The 17,869-nt window shown below is 46.2% G+C and overlaps 1 pseudogene; it reads left to right on the forward strand.

Annotated features, from left to right (window-relative positions):
• Nucleotides 1–3,417: 3,417 nt before the first annotated feature.
• On the forward strand, nt 3,418–4,984 carry LOC134384329 (elongation factor 1-alpha 1-like; annotated as a pseudogene).
• Nucleotides 4,985–17,869: the final 12,885 nt, after the last annotated feature.

Here is a 17,869-nt window from a genome sequence, read left to right on the forward strand (position 1 = left end):
AGTGATTGGCTCTCAGTTGCATCCTAGGTATAGACGTATGAGTAAGGGTCACGGGTACATTTTCAGCACTCCAAAGTGACACAACTTCTGTCGGTGTTGGTAAGTCTGGTTTTAGGTTAAAAATAGTCTTGCGGTAGCAGGTCGGGTATGTGAGGTCATGGCTGCCACCCCATTCCAGACCTCCCAAAGCTATGGGAATTGAGCTGACCTTAGAGCAGATCTCTGGTTTATCAAAGGCAACCTGAAAACCTAAGGCCCATCCCCCATAACACCAAGCATCTGGCTCCTAAAGCAGGAGTGACTCTCAGAGAAGTGTGCCTGCCCATGCCCTCAGCTCAGGGAGAAAAGCAGGTCATAGGACACAGAGATCTGAAGCTCTTTCCAAAGGAACTGACTTCACTGGCAACAGAATGTGGAAAAGCTCGAGCTGGAAGAGCACCCTCAAAAACAATGGAGCTTGTGGTACTAAGCAATTAAGTAGAAACTGGTAGGTTCATTAGAGGTACAAGCTAAATTGCAGGCCAGCTGGTTTATCAACAAAACCCAGGGAAAGAAACAATTAAGAAGAGCATTTCTGGGGTCAGAACAAATGTCAAACACTGACTCAAAAACTCTCCCTGCAAAGGAGCTTGAGTTGAACTGGATCAGGCCAGCTGCTCCCCTGCCCACTCCCACTGCCTGCCATGCCTGTGTTCTGGAACCACCAGGTGCACGTACCCACCTGGGGCATCTCCTCTCTCCTCGTGTGCATACACGCCACTACAAAACACGAGTTCAAAGATAAAAATTACTGCATTGCTTGCCTGTGAAGCTGGCCCTGCCCACCTGTCCTACTCGCTGCCTCCCTCAACAGCCTGGGGTAAAAACCCAATCTCATGTTCACCAAACTACACATTGAGAAGGAGTCTGTGCCATATCCCTTTTCCTGACAGCTCTCAGGACTTAGCCTCATTGGGTGACAAACCGCATCCGTCGTTGCCCTTCTCCTCCAATGAACAACACCTGATGCCTTGGCCACAAATCCTCTGCTCACATCTCTTCTGCCATATCCTATTTCCCCACAGACAAGCCAAGACTTTGATGTCCTTGTCTCTGCTTCTGCCTACCCTTGAGGCAATCAGGGCCTTATGCCCACCATTTGGAAAGCAAGTACAGGAGAAGCCCATGGCTAAATTCCATGAGTTCACATCAGTGCAAAAGTGATTTAGATCAGGGACTATACCAGTGAGCTCTGTGTCGGCCCAGAAAGCAGAGGAATGTTCTCACAGTCATCCCTGGGACAGAGGAGGAGGTGGACTAGCAGCCCAGTCTTGGCTCCAGACTCATCTGCCATGTCACCCTCTGTCATTCAGGAAGAAGTCACTTTCCTGTAAAATGCTTGTACAAGCCACCTGCACAGGACTGTGATGGTCAGAGGCCCAGGAGCCTTGTATGATGTGGCTTCTGTCTTATGGTACAAGAGATGACACAGGAGAGTGTTTCAGATGCAGCTGTGAACCTGGTCAATGACATCTTCACTGGCAGTCCACTGGCCAATGACTGAGCAGAAGGATGAGCCCAGGGAGAGGAAGCTGGGAGTGTCTTTATGAAACCGTGGATCGTGAGCCCAATCATTTGTAGAAACCAACATTTTTATGTTATTGAGACACATAATCCTTAGTTTATGTAGTTGTATATGTTTTCAACATGCTCAGTGATAGAATTCATTGAAAAACGCAATTGATGTGTTTTATGTGTACTTAAATTTTTTAGAAAGTAAAAAAAGTTTAAAAAGCTCATTAGTCATTCCCAAAATAATGTAGCATGGACATATATTTAAGGACGATATCTGGGGCCCTGTGACATACATAAGGCCCCCTCAGAGAGCCTGATGTCTGTGCCTGATACTAGCAAAACCATTTGCTGATGGACTTCTAGGCCCAGTGAGACATGATTTTGAACCTACATGATGGGGAACTTAAAGAACCAGAAATAAAGGACAATCAATTAGAAACTCAAAATAAATTCCCATAATTAAAACCACAACCCTCTAAAAATAAATAAAATGAAAACTTACACCTCTAAAAGGAAATGTCTCAAATATAAATAACAAAAAACAGATAATCCATGACTAAAATAAACAATAAGAAACTAAAAATCAATAATTATATAAATAAAATAATTAAAAATAAAGTAATTCAGAAATAAAATAATTTTAAAATATGTATATAATCGAAAATAACTTTAAAGCTGAATTATTCTGAAAATATATACCATTTAAAGGGAATAACTGTAGATTGTGGGAAGATGGTAACAATGCTGTTGTAAGGTTCTCCCTGTATTGAGGAACAACATCAAAATAGAGAAGGACTGTGGCAGTAGAGGTGATGAGAGAGAAGACCTCTATGAAAGAGGGAGAGAAAACAGAGCCACTAAATCTCCAGAGCAACTGCTGTATCTGTTAGCATTCCATATGAACAACTGGAGTGAGAGGTCTGTGAGCCTGGGAAAGCTGTTTCAATCATACTGCTTCCTACAAATTCAAGAAAATAAATTTCACAGAAAATTTAGTGACAGAAAAATATTGATATTGAATCCCAACAATGGTACTATAGGGGAAAAAAGGGAATAATTGCAGAATAACACCACTACAGAAAACAAAAGCATTTCTTCTTAATGTACCTCATGTACTGTAACGAACTTTTTAAAAAAAAAAATGAAGCAAAAGGCATCAAGAAAATGATACAGATACTAAGTGACATCATAAATTAGGATTAGAATAACTCAGAAATGAAAGGAGAGAACTCAGGAATAAATAAGAAAAAAAACTGAAAAATCACTTCATAAATAAAGTGTAAAGGAAAGGAAACAAAGTTACAAACAGTGCCCTAAGAGAAACAACAGGTCAAAAAGGGGAAAATACTAAAAACAAAAATAAGTGCGACTATAAAGATTTGAGAAAAAAATTTCAAAATTTGAAGGTCAGCATAAAAGACTGGAGTGCCTAAAAGAGAAAAACAAAGCAAAGACACAAAACAAACATTAAAAGATATAAATGAAACAAAAACAGTTCTTTGGAAATAAATAAAGATGCTTTCAAAAGCTTTAAAGAAGAAGAAAAGTCCTTTGAGTATCTAGAAAAAAAGAGGAAGCAATACAGAAAGAAAACAAAATTAGAAAGGGCTGGCTGGTTGCTCAGTTGGTTACCATGTGGTCTTATCACACCAAGTTCAAGGGTTCAGTTTCCTCCATTGGCCAGCAGCCAAGAAAAAAAAAGTAGAAAAAAAAAAAAAGAAAGTTAGAATCGCAACATTTTTGAGAGAAATATTTTGTGACAGAAGGAACTGGGGTAACATATTTAAGATACTCAAGGAAAGAAACTGTGAGCTAGCTTTTTTTCGCAACGGGTTTGCAGCCAGAATACAGGTGTTGTGAAAACCACCACTAAGTCAAAGCCAAAATGGGAAAGGAAAAGACTCATATTAACATCATCGTCATTGGACACGTAGATTCGGGCAAGTCCACTACTACTGGCCATCTGATCTACAAATGTGGTGGGATCGACAAAAGAACTATTGAAAAGTTTGAGAAGGAAGCTGCTGAGATGGGAAAGGGCTCCTTCAAGTATGCCTGGGTCTTGGATAAACTGAAAGCTGAACGTGAGCGTGGTATCACCATTGATATCTCCCTGTGGAAATTTGAGACCAGCAAATATTACGTGACTATTATCGATGCCCCAGGACACAGAGACTTTATCAAAAACATGATTACAGGCACATCACAGGCTGACTGTGCTGTCCTGATTGTTGCTGCTGGTGTTGGTGAGTTTGAAGCTGGTATTTCCAAGAATGGGCAGACCCGTGAGCATGCTCTTCTGGCTTACACACTGGGTGTGAAACAACTGATTGTCGGTGTTAACAAAATGGATTCTACTGAGCCACCCTACAGCCAAAAGAGATATGAGGAAATTGTTAAGGAAGTCAGCACCTACATTAAGAAAATTGGCTACAACCCTGACACAGTAGCATTTGTGCCAATTTCTGGCTGGAATGGTGACAACATGCTGGAGCCAAGCGCTAATATGCCTTGGTTTAAAGGATGGAAATTCACCCGTAAAGATGGCAATGCCAGGGGAACTAAACTGCTTGAAGCTCTGGATTGCATTTTGCCACCAACTCGTCCAACTGACAAACCCTTGCGTCTGCCCCTCCAGGATGTCTACAAAATTGGTGGTATTGGTACTGTCCCTCCCTGTGGGCCGAGTAGAGACTGATGTTCTCAAACCCGGCATGGTGGTCACCTTTGCTCCAGTTAACGTTACAACTGAAGTGAAGCTGTTGAAATGCACCACGAAGCTTTGAGTGAAGCTCTTCCTGGAGACAGTGTGGGCTTCAATGTTAAGAATGTGTCTGTCAAAGATGTTTGTCACGGCAATGTTGCTGGTGACAGCAAAAATGACGCAACAATGGAAGCAGCTGGCTTCACCACTCAGGTGATTACCCTGAATCATCCAGGCCAAGTCAGTGCTGGTTATGCCCCTGTACTGGATTGTCACACAGCTCACATTGCTTGCAAGTTTGCTGAGCTGAAGGAAAAGATCGATCGGCGTTCTGGTAAGAAGCTGGAAGATGGCCCTAAATTCTTGAAATCTGGTGATGCTGCCATCGTTGATATGGTTCCTGGCAAGCCCATGTGTGTTGAAAGCTTCTCTGACTATCATCCTCTGGGTCGTTTTGCTGTTCGTGATATGAGACAGACAGTTGCTATGGGTGTCATCAAAGCAGTGGACAAGAAGGCTGCTGGAGCTGGCAAGGTCACCAAGTCTGCCCAGAAAGCTCAGAAGGCTAAATGAATATTATCCCTAATACCTGCCACCCCAGTCTTAATCAGTGGTGGAAGAACAGTCTCAGAACTGTTTATCACAATTGGCCATTTAAGTTTAATAGTAAAAGACTGGTTAATGATAACAATGCATCGTAAAACCTTCAGAAGGAAAGAATGTTTTGTGGACCATTATTTTTGTGTGTGTGTGGCAGTTTTAAGTTATTAGTTTTTTAAAAATCAGTACTTTTTAATGGAAACAACTTGACCAAAAATCTGTCACAGAATTTTGAGACCCATTAAAACAGAGTTTAATGAGAAAAAAAAAAAAAGAAAAGAAACTGTGAGCTATAGATTTTATATCCAACAAAACTGACTTGCAGATATAAGAAGCACTAACATTCAAGTCATCATTGCAAGACCACAGGTAACACTGTTCCCATGGTCCCTTAAAGATGGCTGATCAAACTTAGGACAGTGAAATGCTCAGAATGACATCAACACAGGCCAGACTGTAAATACTAAATTTGCAGTTACTTTGTTCAACTAAGAGTAAATGAAGGTTCTGTGAGAGGGTGAGTGGCCGGGTTGGTGGTCATGAGGGTGATTGCCTTATAATAATTTATTAAGAGCTTTGCTTTGGACACTTTTCTCTTGGTGGCTGGCCGATACAGGGATCCGAAGACTTGACCTTGGTGTTACAGGCAGTGCTAATCAGCCTGCTGGACACTTATCTACATACTAGGGCATTTCAAAAAGTTTGTGGAAAAACAGCATTAAAAGACAATACAAATCTTTCCATAAACTTTTTTTTTTTTTTTTTTTTTTTGTCTTTTTTCTGACCTGCCGCACCCCGCTCAGCCAGTGAGCGCCCCGGCCATCCCTATATAGGATCCGAACCCGCGGCGGGAGCGCTGCTGCGCTCTCAGCGCCGCACTCTCCTGAGTGTGCCACAGGGTCGGCCCTTTCCATAAACTTTTTAAAGTGCTTTGTGTATGCTTTAATTGTGTAAAAATATTTTTAAAACAACTGGTAATAAACATTGTTTAATGTAAAAACTTCCAACACTAAATGTAAAAAAATCACCCAAACTAACTTTAAATCTATACCATTCAGAAACTAAATAACTGGCACTAAATTAGCTGACAAAAGAGGGGTATTCAGAGAAGTGCCATAAGGCAGCTGCTGTACTTCAGCCTCCTGTCTGATTAACACCTCGTCACAGCGGGAAGCTTCAGCTCCTCTGAGACTCGGCCTGTGGCCTCCCGGTGATGACCTTTGCAGGGGCCAATCTGAGAACCTGCAATGCAAACGCAGGTGCTAGAGTCCCTGGGGAGACACAGACATGGATGGAGGAGGAGCATGCCAGGGTATAAGTATGGGACCCAGAAGGGACTTCAGGCCATCTAGAGACAAACTTTGGCCATAACATCCCAGGGGTCAGATCCACAAGGCACTAAGGCCTATTTGCTGTTCTGTACTGGGGATGTGCCTGTTAATATCCAGAAACAATTTAACCCGGGTATTTGTCTGGGCAGCTTTCAGCTGACTGGTTCCCTGGACAGTGCAACTGATGCAATGGAAAGAAGAAACCCTCAGGACCTCCAGGTGAAAAGTCAGAGTCACACACACCTGGGCTGTGTGAGGAGCAGGTGGTCTCAGGTCTCACGGAACAGGGGTGGAGACATAACCTTTTCCCTACACCCCTCCACTGCACACAACCCTGTTATGAGATCTTCACATTGAAAATGGACAGCTTCCCGGAGCCAATTATCATCTTTCTTTCTAACACAGCCACCAAACTTTGCCTGTGGCTTTCAATTAAAAAAAAAAATCATTATGCTGTGGTAATAAAACCATAAATTCCATAGTTTTAGTATGTGCCATCATGAGAATGTTGCAGAAGACATTGCTTTTTAATGTAAAAAACTTAGTTACATTTATTTTATTTATTTTCAGAACTGGAAAATAAACAGAAGGAATATAAGTAATAAATTAGTCCATTCAGGTTGCTATAACAAAATGCCACAAACGGGGTGGCTTGTAAGCAACAGAAATTTATCTCTCATAGTTATCGGGGCTAGAAGTTCAAGATGAAGGCACAGGCAGATTCAGTGTCTGGTGAGGGCCTGCTTTCTGGTTCACAGATGTCATCTCCTCACTGCATGGTGACAATAGTGGGGGAGATCTCTCAGGCCTCTATTATAAGGGCACTAATCACATTCACAAGGCCACCACCCTCATAACCCAACCCCCTCAAAGGCCCCACTTCCTAATGCCATCACACTGGGGATTAGAATTTCAACATACAAATTGGAAATGTGGAGGACACAGACATTCATACCACAGCAAGTAACTAGTACTCGTACCTTCTAAACATATCCCAACTTAGCGTTCCACTGAATTTCCTTCCAGTTTTTATGTTTTGCATGATTCTTACATGCCTATAAAAAAATCTGTCAGACTCAGCTTTTGAGAAATGGTGTTATGTGGCAATCCCAGGCCCTCAACAGGGCTCTGCAGAGGCTGGGGAACCCCCAGGGCTTGTCAACTCCCAGTCAGCATGGGACCTATGGTGCCCCCTTGATGCCAGGGCCTGTGAGCATCCACAGAGACACAAAGCTGAACACACGCTCTCTTTAGGAGGTCGGGTGGGTTGTGCGGAGGAAGGGACAGTCTTCACGTAGAATACCACAAACGGGAGCTCTGAAGTGATCACATGGCGGTCCTGCAGGCACCTGCAGTCCCTCCTCTCTGAGGACCCATTGGAGGGCCCGGCGAGAGACCTAGGGCCTTCTCCCTGGGGAGACGCGCTCAGACATCCTTCTCTGCCCACACGGGCTGTTACCTCCGCTTGCCTCCTCGCAGGGTCGTACACAACAGCGGCCAGCCCCGTGCTCTCCTTCATTTTCCTGAAATGACAAAAAGAGCGCTGGGGGAGCAATGGGGCCGTGGGACGTATTTGCCTCCCCGTCCTCATCTCGCCTGCTGCACACACACGTTCCTCTTCCTCTTCCTCGCCATCGACTTCACCTTCCGCAATCCCTTCTCTTGAGTCTGGGACAGGAGAATTTCTGGAGCCAGGTTCCTGCTGGAAGGAAGACAGCAACGTCCAGAGCCACTCGGTGCAGGGAGGCACCTGTGGCGGGGGCCGGGGCAGCCAAAGCCAGACTTCCCTGGAGCCCCCTCTAGCAGGGTGGGGCCCGGCTCTGCCTGGCATTTGCGGCTGCTCAGCATAACTCAATGCTGCAGCCTGGTGTCCAGAGACCAGGGCAATGCCAGGGAAGTGGACAAGGAGGGCCAGGGAGAGATTTTATAGACATTGGATATCCAAGGATGTCAACTGCCTGGGTGACACCAGGTCCTCCAGGATGAGAATCATGAACAGGGAAACAGGGGATGGGGAGAGCCACAGGGAAGAGACTTTGAATAAGAGAAGAGAGAATGAAAAGGAGACAGAAACAGGAAATAAATTACATGAGGGTTGCCTTGTCTGTTTCTGAACCTGAGAGTCATGTGAAGGTCAAGGGTGGTGGCCACGTACAGGGTGCAGAGTAGCTGCCAGGAGAGGGTCTGCGAGAGTGGATCCTCTCTCTGCTGTGTCCAGCAGGGCAGCCACCGGCACTGGAGTGACTGAGTGGCTGAACGTCTTGTTTTATTTTAATTCATTGAAATATAAACAGGCTCATGTGCCTGGTGGGACTGCAGCAGGCAGCACGGCTCTGAAGATGAGAGATGAGGAGGAAGCATCCTTTCCTGCCCTGGTTCTCTTTGAAGAGCCGTTCACTGCCCCAGCCAATTGCTCACCTAATAGGGATTTCCTGAGCACAGGCACACATGGCAGGCACTGCAAGGCCCTGGGGACACTCAAACAGTGAAGTCAACATCCAGGTCCCAGCAGGGCCCACTGACACCAGAGAGGAAAAGCAAGGCCTGGCAAACCCTGTGCTGGACACAGTCAGAGCAGCGGGAGTAGAGGGGAGGGACTCTCCCTTGTCACCCCTGATTCTGGAGGAGAGCTTGGGCAGCCCATGGTCTAGATGAATGAGGAGGGGTCCTTTCCACACCTGAGCAGATCTCAGCCCAGAGGTGTGTTCACCAGATGTTTGCCAGGGCTGAGCACTGGAATGGGGAACGATGAGGAAGACACATTCTCTGCCTTTGCAGGGCTTGCGCCTACCAGGATTCCTGTCCCTATGAGTAGGAGGACACAGGCAGAGAGTCTGAGCCTAGCAATTCCAAGACTCTTTCAGAGAAGCTCTCAAGCTGACATCCTCTGGGTCACAAAGCGAGGCCCACCTTGACCCTGGGGTTAGTCCACCTGTCTTTGCTAAGCTCAACCTGCACCAGGGGCCTCCTGCCTGCAGGCAACTGGAAAGTGCTGCTGCAGCTGCCCCAGCCACAGGCACAAGACTCCCTCCAGTGTGGACAATGTTTCTGGGCTGGACAATTCCTGGCTGACAGTATCCAGACAAGGATTGGTTGTCAGCTAACTTGCAGAAGCAAGTGAACAGTAAAAATTAGTCCTCGTCCCAGCCTCGAGGAGAAACAGCCTCAGAACCTGAGTGTCCCCAGCCCAACCCTGCAGTCCACCCCTGCTGTCCCACCCCCTGGCCAGTCTGCACTGTTGAAGCAGAGACCTGCTTTCTCTTCCTTGCCTCACACCAACTTCTGTTGGTGAGATTGCAGGGTCATAGGAGAGTTCCTGGTGCGTGACACGGGTGGATGGAGAAGACGATGGGACAGGAAAGAAGCTTCTCTCTCCAGGCCTGTAGGATGCCATCCATGCATCACTCAGGCCACCATGGTGGCCACATCCCGCCTCATGCCCACTCAGAAGGAGCACAAACATCGTTGTATGGACAGGCAAGATGGGCTCAGGTGATCATGCTCTGCTGAGCCTCCCGATCTTGAAATTTTGGGACCCTTTCCCCTGCCTTGGCTTAGGCACTCCCTGAACCTTCCTCTGTCCCTCTCGATCTTCTCCCTTGTGAGGCCCTGTGCGGGCTCTCAGTGCTGCCCTGCCCTGGAGCCCACTGGCGCCACCTCTGAGTCCTGGGAGTGTCCTGTCTGGTGTCAACCTTAATTCCCTTGAGTCACACACAGCAGGGTCTCCTCCAGCACCACGGGAAACTGTGACCTACGGATTAAGGATTCCTAGGATGATCTGGTCATGTGAAGGGAGTTTCTGGAGTGAGCAAGTGACACTTTTCAATCCAGCAAAACACTTGTTTCGTGGAGGAAAATATTGACACCTCCAGGGCTAACGAATTCTATTCAAATACAGTATATTTCACACATACGCATGACCCAAAAGGAAACTCAAACCATAATTTGTCTTTTCATATTTATATTTACTCAAAATGATGACTGAGACATGTCTCCTTGCAAAGGTCTACAGAAGACAGCAGGAACCTATGTCAACGGGTTGGTCCACAGGGACCTGTGTGGTGCCGCTCCTGTCCCATACTGAGCTGTTTTCCTCCTGCCGTGCCATGCACAGCCTACGTTCCTCCTCCTAGGAAGGGGGCAAGTGTCCCCCAACACACAGCCCCTGAAGAAGACCTCTGACTTCTCTTCATTTTACAGAATTTCCTGCTCACCGCACAGGAAGCACAGCTGGCGCCCACGAGCGAGGCAGATATTGCACATGAGAATGGCACTTTCTATTCCTGCAGCATCACCTGAAGCAGAAATATTAAACCTCAACTGGTGAAACTTGGAGTGAAATTCCCCCAACTCTGCCTGGAGGTTCCTCCTTCCTCAGATTCCTACCAGAACTGGGGGTGGCATGTGGCTACACAAGGGTCTAACTAAGCAGGGGTCTTCCTGCAGAAGGGAGGATCCCTGCCCAGCACTCCAAGCTATTGAGATCATGGGGGAATTAACTCTGAGGATGCCTGTAATCAAAAGGGTCTGGGAATGAGAAAAATGGCAGGACTGAAGCATCCATGGGGGAAATTCCCATCTGATGCTAAAAGTATCTGAGGGAGCAAGGACTCTGGGATTCCTGGGATTCTCAGGCCTGGCAAGCACCCCACGCAAGGAGGCTCAGGAACAAGGACTGAAGTCATAATTGATGCCAAACTCATAGTGTAAATTTACATCTCTCTCAGACAGTAGAGAAAGTTCGTGGAGTTTGGAATCATGTGCCCCAAACCACAGCACCCGGTTTCCCATCCACTGGCTGTGCAACCTGCTTAGGTCATCCGCCTCGTCCAGCCTGGGGCTCCGCATGTGTCAAAGACAGTGTGGTAGCTTCTCTTTTATCACGATCCATCTAATGCTGGGAAGAAAATATATTGGCCTGCTCAGAGGTGAGATTTATTACTAAATGAAGTTGTTATTGACTCAGTAACAGGGATTCCAAAACATGTGAACATTTTCTGGGTGGTGATGGGATTTTTTTACTCCAGGTTTATTGAGGGGGAAAAATCAGGGTGAAATAAACTCCAGAGGCCTCTAGGGAGGCAAGGGAAAACATACCAGGCAACCAGGAACAGCTGCTGTGTTCCAGAGCCTGCTGAAGTCAGTCAAACTACCCAATGCCTCACATGTTTCTTCCCAAAGAAACCACAGTGAAGGCTCTTGCCCACGTTTTCCCCACTCCCTCTGCCTCCTGACCCACTCTGGTGTTCCTCTGTGTGGCCCTGCATGGTGTGACATACCTCTTGTTTCTAGGGATCTGTGGTATTAGTGTCTTCCTTCCTACAATCATTTGCACGTCTGTGTGTCTTACCACACCTGATTAAAACAAATCCTGGGTACATGCAAAACAAACAGATTCAGCAAAAAAAATCACTCCTGTCCACGAATGAGTGAAGTTCTCGTATATATAGTGCCAAAGTTCAAAGATATTTCAGTTAATTAAGACAATTTGTATGAGTGTTAGAAATAGCTTACCAGTATATCACATATCAGATTTCATGACAATAAATTCAGTGGGGAAAGATTCGGTGTGACAGGATACAACTCCATTTGTCAAGTCATGGTGGAATCACAACCATGGGTTGGGTACAGATAGAAGATTCACTAAAAATCAACAAAAGTTTATAGGCTATACAGAATTTACAATAAAGAGTATGATATAGTTTATTAGTACTTTCTGTGCTATATATACTTTATATCAGAAAAATTTATAACTCATAAAGGCGTATATATGCATTTATTTTCTGGCAAGCCAATAATAGAACGTGCACATCAGCCTACATTCCCAGTGGAAGTGCTGCAGACGTTTCCAAGCTCAGCACCCTCACTCAGCTTGGCTGTGTCAGCTGCAGGCGATCCAGCCAGCTCTGTGGCTACAAAGTTTCACAGGGCAGGGTAGGGGTCCCACGGGGTCCAGCTGCTAGCCAGGAGGTCCATGAGTGCCCAGCAGCTGTAACCAGAGAAGACACAGCCCCTCGAGTGCCTTTCCCAGTCACAGACAGGTGAGATGAGGAAAGCCTGCACATGTAAAGCTTATTAAACTAAATTTTAAAATTTCAAAGCCGAACTCCATGGAAAGGTCAGTTCCAGAAATTTTTTCCATGTGATGTAAAGCTGCATGTGCCAAAGTGGCTTTTGTGGGCAACAGAAATTGGCAATCTATCTGGAGGCTGTTTTTGAAAGCTCCCAGTCTAGAAAAGTCAGTTTGCATCTGGGCTAGACAGGAGGAGATTGCGGTGCAGCTGAAAGTAGCGGACAGACAGCCAGCAGGCGTTTGCTCCAGTTCCAGAGTAAACTCTCCCGAGCTGAGCAGAGAATGGAGCCCGCGTGACTGGGACAAGTCCTCGTGCATCTCCTGCTGCTTCTCCCAGTGCCCCGGAGTGGCTCCCTAGAGAGAACACGCAGGAACATGGAGTGACAGGCCCTGCCTTTCCAGGATGTGCCAGGGACACTGAGTCAGAGCAAAGCTGGCAAGGAAAGAGTGGCTTCTATAAACAATCCAGAATTGGACAGAGCTGCTGATTGCTCTCTATGTCAGGGTGAGCAAACCCAGGGGTGGGAACACAGAGATAATGTCCCAGGAGGGCTGTCTCCCATCTCCTCAACAGCAGGGGACCGACAGATAAGATCTGGGACATGTTTGTGTGAAGGTTCCAACCATGGGCCCAGGATTGCTCTTTTGGCTCCTGCAAAGTTTCTACTTTTTAGTTATCTCCTTGGACCCCAGGGTGCCATTTACAGGAAAAATGCCTTTTACCCTCAAGTTCTCTAAGCTCTACAGAAAAAGCAGGAGGCTTACTTTTCTCCATTCTTGGATGACATTTATGTTCTTTTCAGAGCTAAGCAGGTAAAAGCAGTTAGTTGGTAGAATGATAGATAAATGGTGACTTTGATTTTCTTGCCTATAATCAAGAATTATTCTGTTACAGGGATCCATAATCCTGGCTCCTAATTTTCTACCCAAACTGTAAATAAGCGTTGCTACTCTGGATGCTCATGCTCATAGTAAATGGTTCTTAGTTACACTTTTCACCACAAATGCAGCCTCTCATATCTGCAACCATAATCTTAGTTCAGTTTCCTAAGCGCAGCTATTGAAAATAAGACAGCGTGTCTTTTTGCCTTCCTGTGTTTTCCAGCACACTTTGAACTGGTTGTACAAAGTGTGAAAGATAAGCATTGTGTCAATACAAATTCTGCACAGGACATAAACATGTCCATCAAGTCCTTAGGATGAATTTGCAAAGTTCATCACTCTTTTGTTCCTACAATCATTAAACTGCAATAGAAGGTACTACTCAGAATGCACTTGGAACTACTTAAAGGCAACTTTGGTATCAAAAGCTAGTATTGCCTAGAAATATTTATGTCTCGAACTTGAATAATTATTTTTCTCTTGAACCAATCAAACTCCAAGTCAACCCTCTACTGAGTTCTACCTTACTTTTTAAACACTCATTTGAATATTACATTGAATTTACATTTTCATAGCCAGACATTGAAAAGGTTGAAAACACCAATAAACTAATTTACAATATAAAAATTTTAAAAAATTGCATTAGACAGGCTTATGAGCTAAAGTGGGTGTAAGGAGCTGAAAAATTCAATGGAAACATCCTCTACTTGGGATGTGTGCTCTGACGTGGACACTGCACAGCAGAGCTGGTGTCCCCAGCTTGCCCCCAGCCCATCCAACGGGGCTGACAGCCTCTTCATTGTCTCACTCCTCTCTCCCTCTCCTGCCTGCCAGAAGATGCAGGAGGCTTGCCCAGGGCCTCTTTGGACTAAATTCTCTCATTCTCTGGCCACTTTGCTTCATCGTGGGTTCTGCTGTAGACTCTGCCTCTTTTATGCAGATGTTCTGATCACCCCAGGAAGGTGGAAGGTGCTAACTGTCACTGGAGAAAAGGCAGTGGGTGCCAGGCTGTCTGCTTCTAGTCTTGGCTCCCTCCCCTTCTCAACTTCCAGAGGTGCTGGAGACACAAATGCAGCCCTGTCCCTCCCCCAAGGATGACAGCCAGTGGGGAGACTGGCAGTGAACAAAGAGGGTCCGGGCTGCTCAGAGAGGGGTTGTCACCTGGGACATGTATCATGCCTACTCAGTGTCCACTCTGAGATCATCAGAGATGGCTTCGGGCTTGAATAGGCATCTCAATCATAGGCCTTGAAATAAGGCTCAGGGAAGCAGGAAAGTCTCTTTTGTGAAAATGTTTACTACATGATAAAAATATCCATCTAATTTTTCCATTTACAGTAAACTAAACACATCTACTATTTAAAATATGGAAAATTAAAGCAGATGCCCCAGTCCTGGCTTTCCTGCTGGGGACACCATAGTTCCTACACCGTGTGGAATCAAGGGTTGGTCCTCACGGAGCCAGGACGGAGCTTCTGTCCACTTACGAGTCTCCCCCTGCACTAACAAGGCATCTCAGGACAACGCAGGGCAGCAGCAGGAGAAAACTCAGCATGCGATGTGTGCTCAGTCCACTAGCGTGTGAGCCCAGCAAGTCTTTCAGGTCTGAAAAAAAAACCCGGAGAATGTATAAAACTAACTGTCGTGGGCTCAGCTTAAAGGAATGAAAAAAAAAATGTTTGCACTCATTTCCTACAAAGGCCCTTTTCTGCCTTGGCCTCCTCACTAGACTCTGCCCCTCGGGCCCTGCTACAGCGCTAGGGCCTGAGCGCACAGCTGCACCCTGTGCAGAAGGAGGCTGAGACGCCTAGCTCAGGAAGGTGTGCTGTCCTGCAACTGCTGGCCTGTTTCTCTGCCCCCATCATGACCCCAGTCACAAAAGGCCACATCTGAGCACCTCATTCCTATCCCCCCTCCTCGCCCTGTGTGGCTCCTCCACAGCAGGCCTCACTCAATTTGAGCCCTAAGGGCCTCTGAGTGTGGCACTTCTGTGGCTGGAGCCCCAGCCCAGAGCAGCTGAACAGGAATCTTGGGGTGATGGGGCTGTGCAGGGGTCTTGGTTAAAGTCCCAGTGGTGATTACCATGTGATGCTGACAATCCCACAGGCATGGTCACCAATTCCACTAAAGCAAGTCCAGGCCTGGACATGGGTCGGGCTGGCAGGGAGGCACGCAGATGAGGACGGGTCCAACTACAGGGAACTCTCCCCAGGGTGGCTCAGCAAAGTCCCATCCAGCCCTCCCTCCCACCCCCACAGACCACCCAGTCCTTCCCTCTACAATACCTCCAGGGGATGCCCTCTGAACACAGAAGCCCATGTGAGCATGAAACAGTGAAAATTAATGAGCAATGAAGCCATCAGGCAACTGCAGCAGGACCCCTGCAGGCCTGAGTGCCATCTCCCCTTATCAACCCGACTTGGAAGAGAACACTGCCTGGGGTGCCAGAACCACAAAACAGGAACCCTAAAATCTGGGGCCAGGCTAGTCTCCAGAAGCTGGTGCTAAGATGTGCTCACAAGCGTGAGGACAAGCTATTCGGGTGAGAAAGGGTCAGTGGCGGCCTTCCCCAGGAGAATGAGGCAGGCCCTTGGCAGTCATTTCTCATATGTAAACCCAAAGTCCTCTGTGTCAGTCAGCGTTGTGAATTTGGTTACACAGAGTCAGCACCTCAAGCTGGGGTCCTCAAACTGGTGCTGTGAGCACCTTAGGGTGGGCCTCCTGGGGGCCCAAGGACACCTCTTGAGCTTAAAAAGAGAATATTAGGGCTTCCACCATACAAGAGTACTTCAAAAAGTTCACAGAAAGATTCATGTTATCTTTCAATTCTATTTTCCCCAAACTTTTTGAAGTACCTTTGTGTGTGTGTGCATTTAATAATAAGCTTTATTAATATTTGCTATGCTTATTAAAACCTACAAATCAATGATTTTACAACTCACCACATTGTATGTCACACCAAAAACGAAACTCTGCTACAGATGGATGACTTACTGTGACCCAGCATTTTTGTTATCATGTATTTAGCAAAAGAGTTTTTTTAGATTTAGACATAGCAGAGATCTTTGTCATGAATATTAGTCTTGTGCACACGTGAAAAGGAAGATATAAATTATATCAAGTCTGCACACCCAGCATGGCAACTGTGTCTCCACCACCAGGTAGGGAACATGCTGAAATCGTTTTTTACTGATGGAGTGGGAGATTTAAAAAAAAGTTTGGAGACCACCCTGGATGAGGATAATATCCAATGTGAGGGCCAGACCCACCATTTCTGAAATGCTCCACTTTGCAGCCACCCTGGGCTGGACACGGTGCACGCTCACAGGCTCAGAGCCGGCTGGTGCCAGGACCAGAGAAACCCATTCTAATGGCATCCCACAGGTCCACAGGCTGGGTCTGGCCTGCCGATGTTTGTTTGTTGGTTGGTTGGTCGGTTTTTGCCAGAAATGCATTCTATAAATTGAGTTTGCAGCAGTGAGGTGAGGCTTGACCTGGCCGCATCTCACATTCATGTTACCTGCCTATCTCTGAAGGTACCTAGTTTGCTACTTCACAGTGTCATTACGGAGACTCTAAATTTTAGAGTGTTAAATGGGTCCTGATGCTAATGAAAACTTGTACTTGATTCACAAGTAGAAAGAGCCACCACCCTCTTGATCTGATAAGGAGATCCTGGGCTGTCAGGGACTGAGCAAAGGTCCCTGCTCACTTGAGACTTTTCGTTCTTGGACCTGCAGAGCAAGGTGGGCCCCTGGAGATCCCTTGGCCTGAGAGTCCCTGGAGGAGCCGGGGGCCGTGATTCTGTAGCAAGTTATCTATTTGTGGTCCCTCCTGTCCATATATGTCTTTTCAAATCACTATAATTCTATTGTACAGTTTTTCATTTTATCTTTAATATATTCTTCAAAACCATCATAATATCCCATTAAAGGATTTTAAACATTTACTTACCTATTACTGTGCTGTTGGATTTAGAACATGACCAAATGTTCAGTACACTAAATAACACTATCAAACATATCTTCACTCTTTTCATATTGATAATTATTCTTCTAGGAAGAGTACAGGAATGGCAGAGTGGTTAAGAATCAGAACCCCCGCTATCTGTAGGGGTTAACCTCTCTGAGCCTCGATTTCCTCAGATGTACAAGGGATAATACCTCTTTCACAGGCTGTTATGAGAATTAAATGGGATAGTGGGCATAAAGTGCCTGAAATATACTAAGAACTAACAAATGCAGTTCTGCCCATCACTATCGTCACCCTCATGTCATCGTAACCTCCGTCGACACAGCTATCACCATCATCATTGCAATTCACTCTGATACAGGATCACTGGGTCAAAGAGCACAAAGATGTTACTGTCCTTTCTGCATGTGACAAATTACTCTGAAAGATGACTGCACTATTCTGTCCAGCTTTGATGAGCAGAAGCCTCATTTTCAGAGCCATTGTCACTGTGCTTGGCAGACAGCAGTCCCAGACCTGGATGTTTCCAAGCATGTAAAATAGTGACTGAAACCCAGGCCCTGCCCTGTAGCTTCTGGACCCAACCTGGCCTTGCACCAGAGACTGGAAATGATCCCAGCTAGCCCCTTCCCCACATTCCCACGGAGGGGCCTCTGGCAGGTGGGAACTGACTTCACCTGTGAGGATTACAAGGCATCACCTACAGTTTGACTCCTGTGCCTGAAATATGTGTCCTCTGTCTGGACATAGAGG

Source organism: Cynocephalus volans, chromosome 1 (assembly GCF_027409185.1).
Source record: "Cynocephalus volans isolate mCynVol1 chromosome 1, mCynVol1.pri, whole genome shotgun sequence".
Classification (NCBI taxonomy): domain Eukaryota; kingdom Metazoa; phylum Chordata; class Mammalia; order Dermoptera; family Cynocephalidae; genus Cynocephalus; species Cynocephalus volans.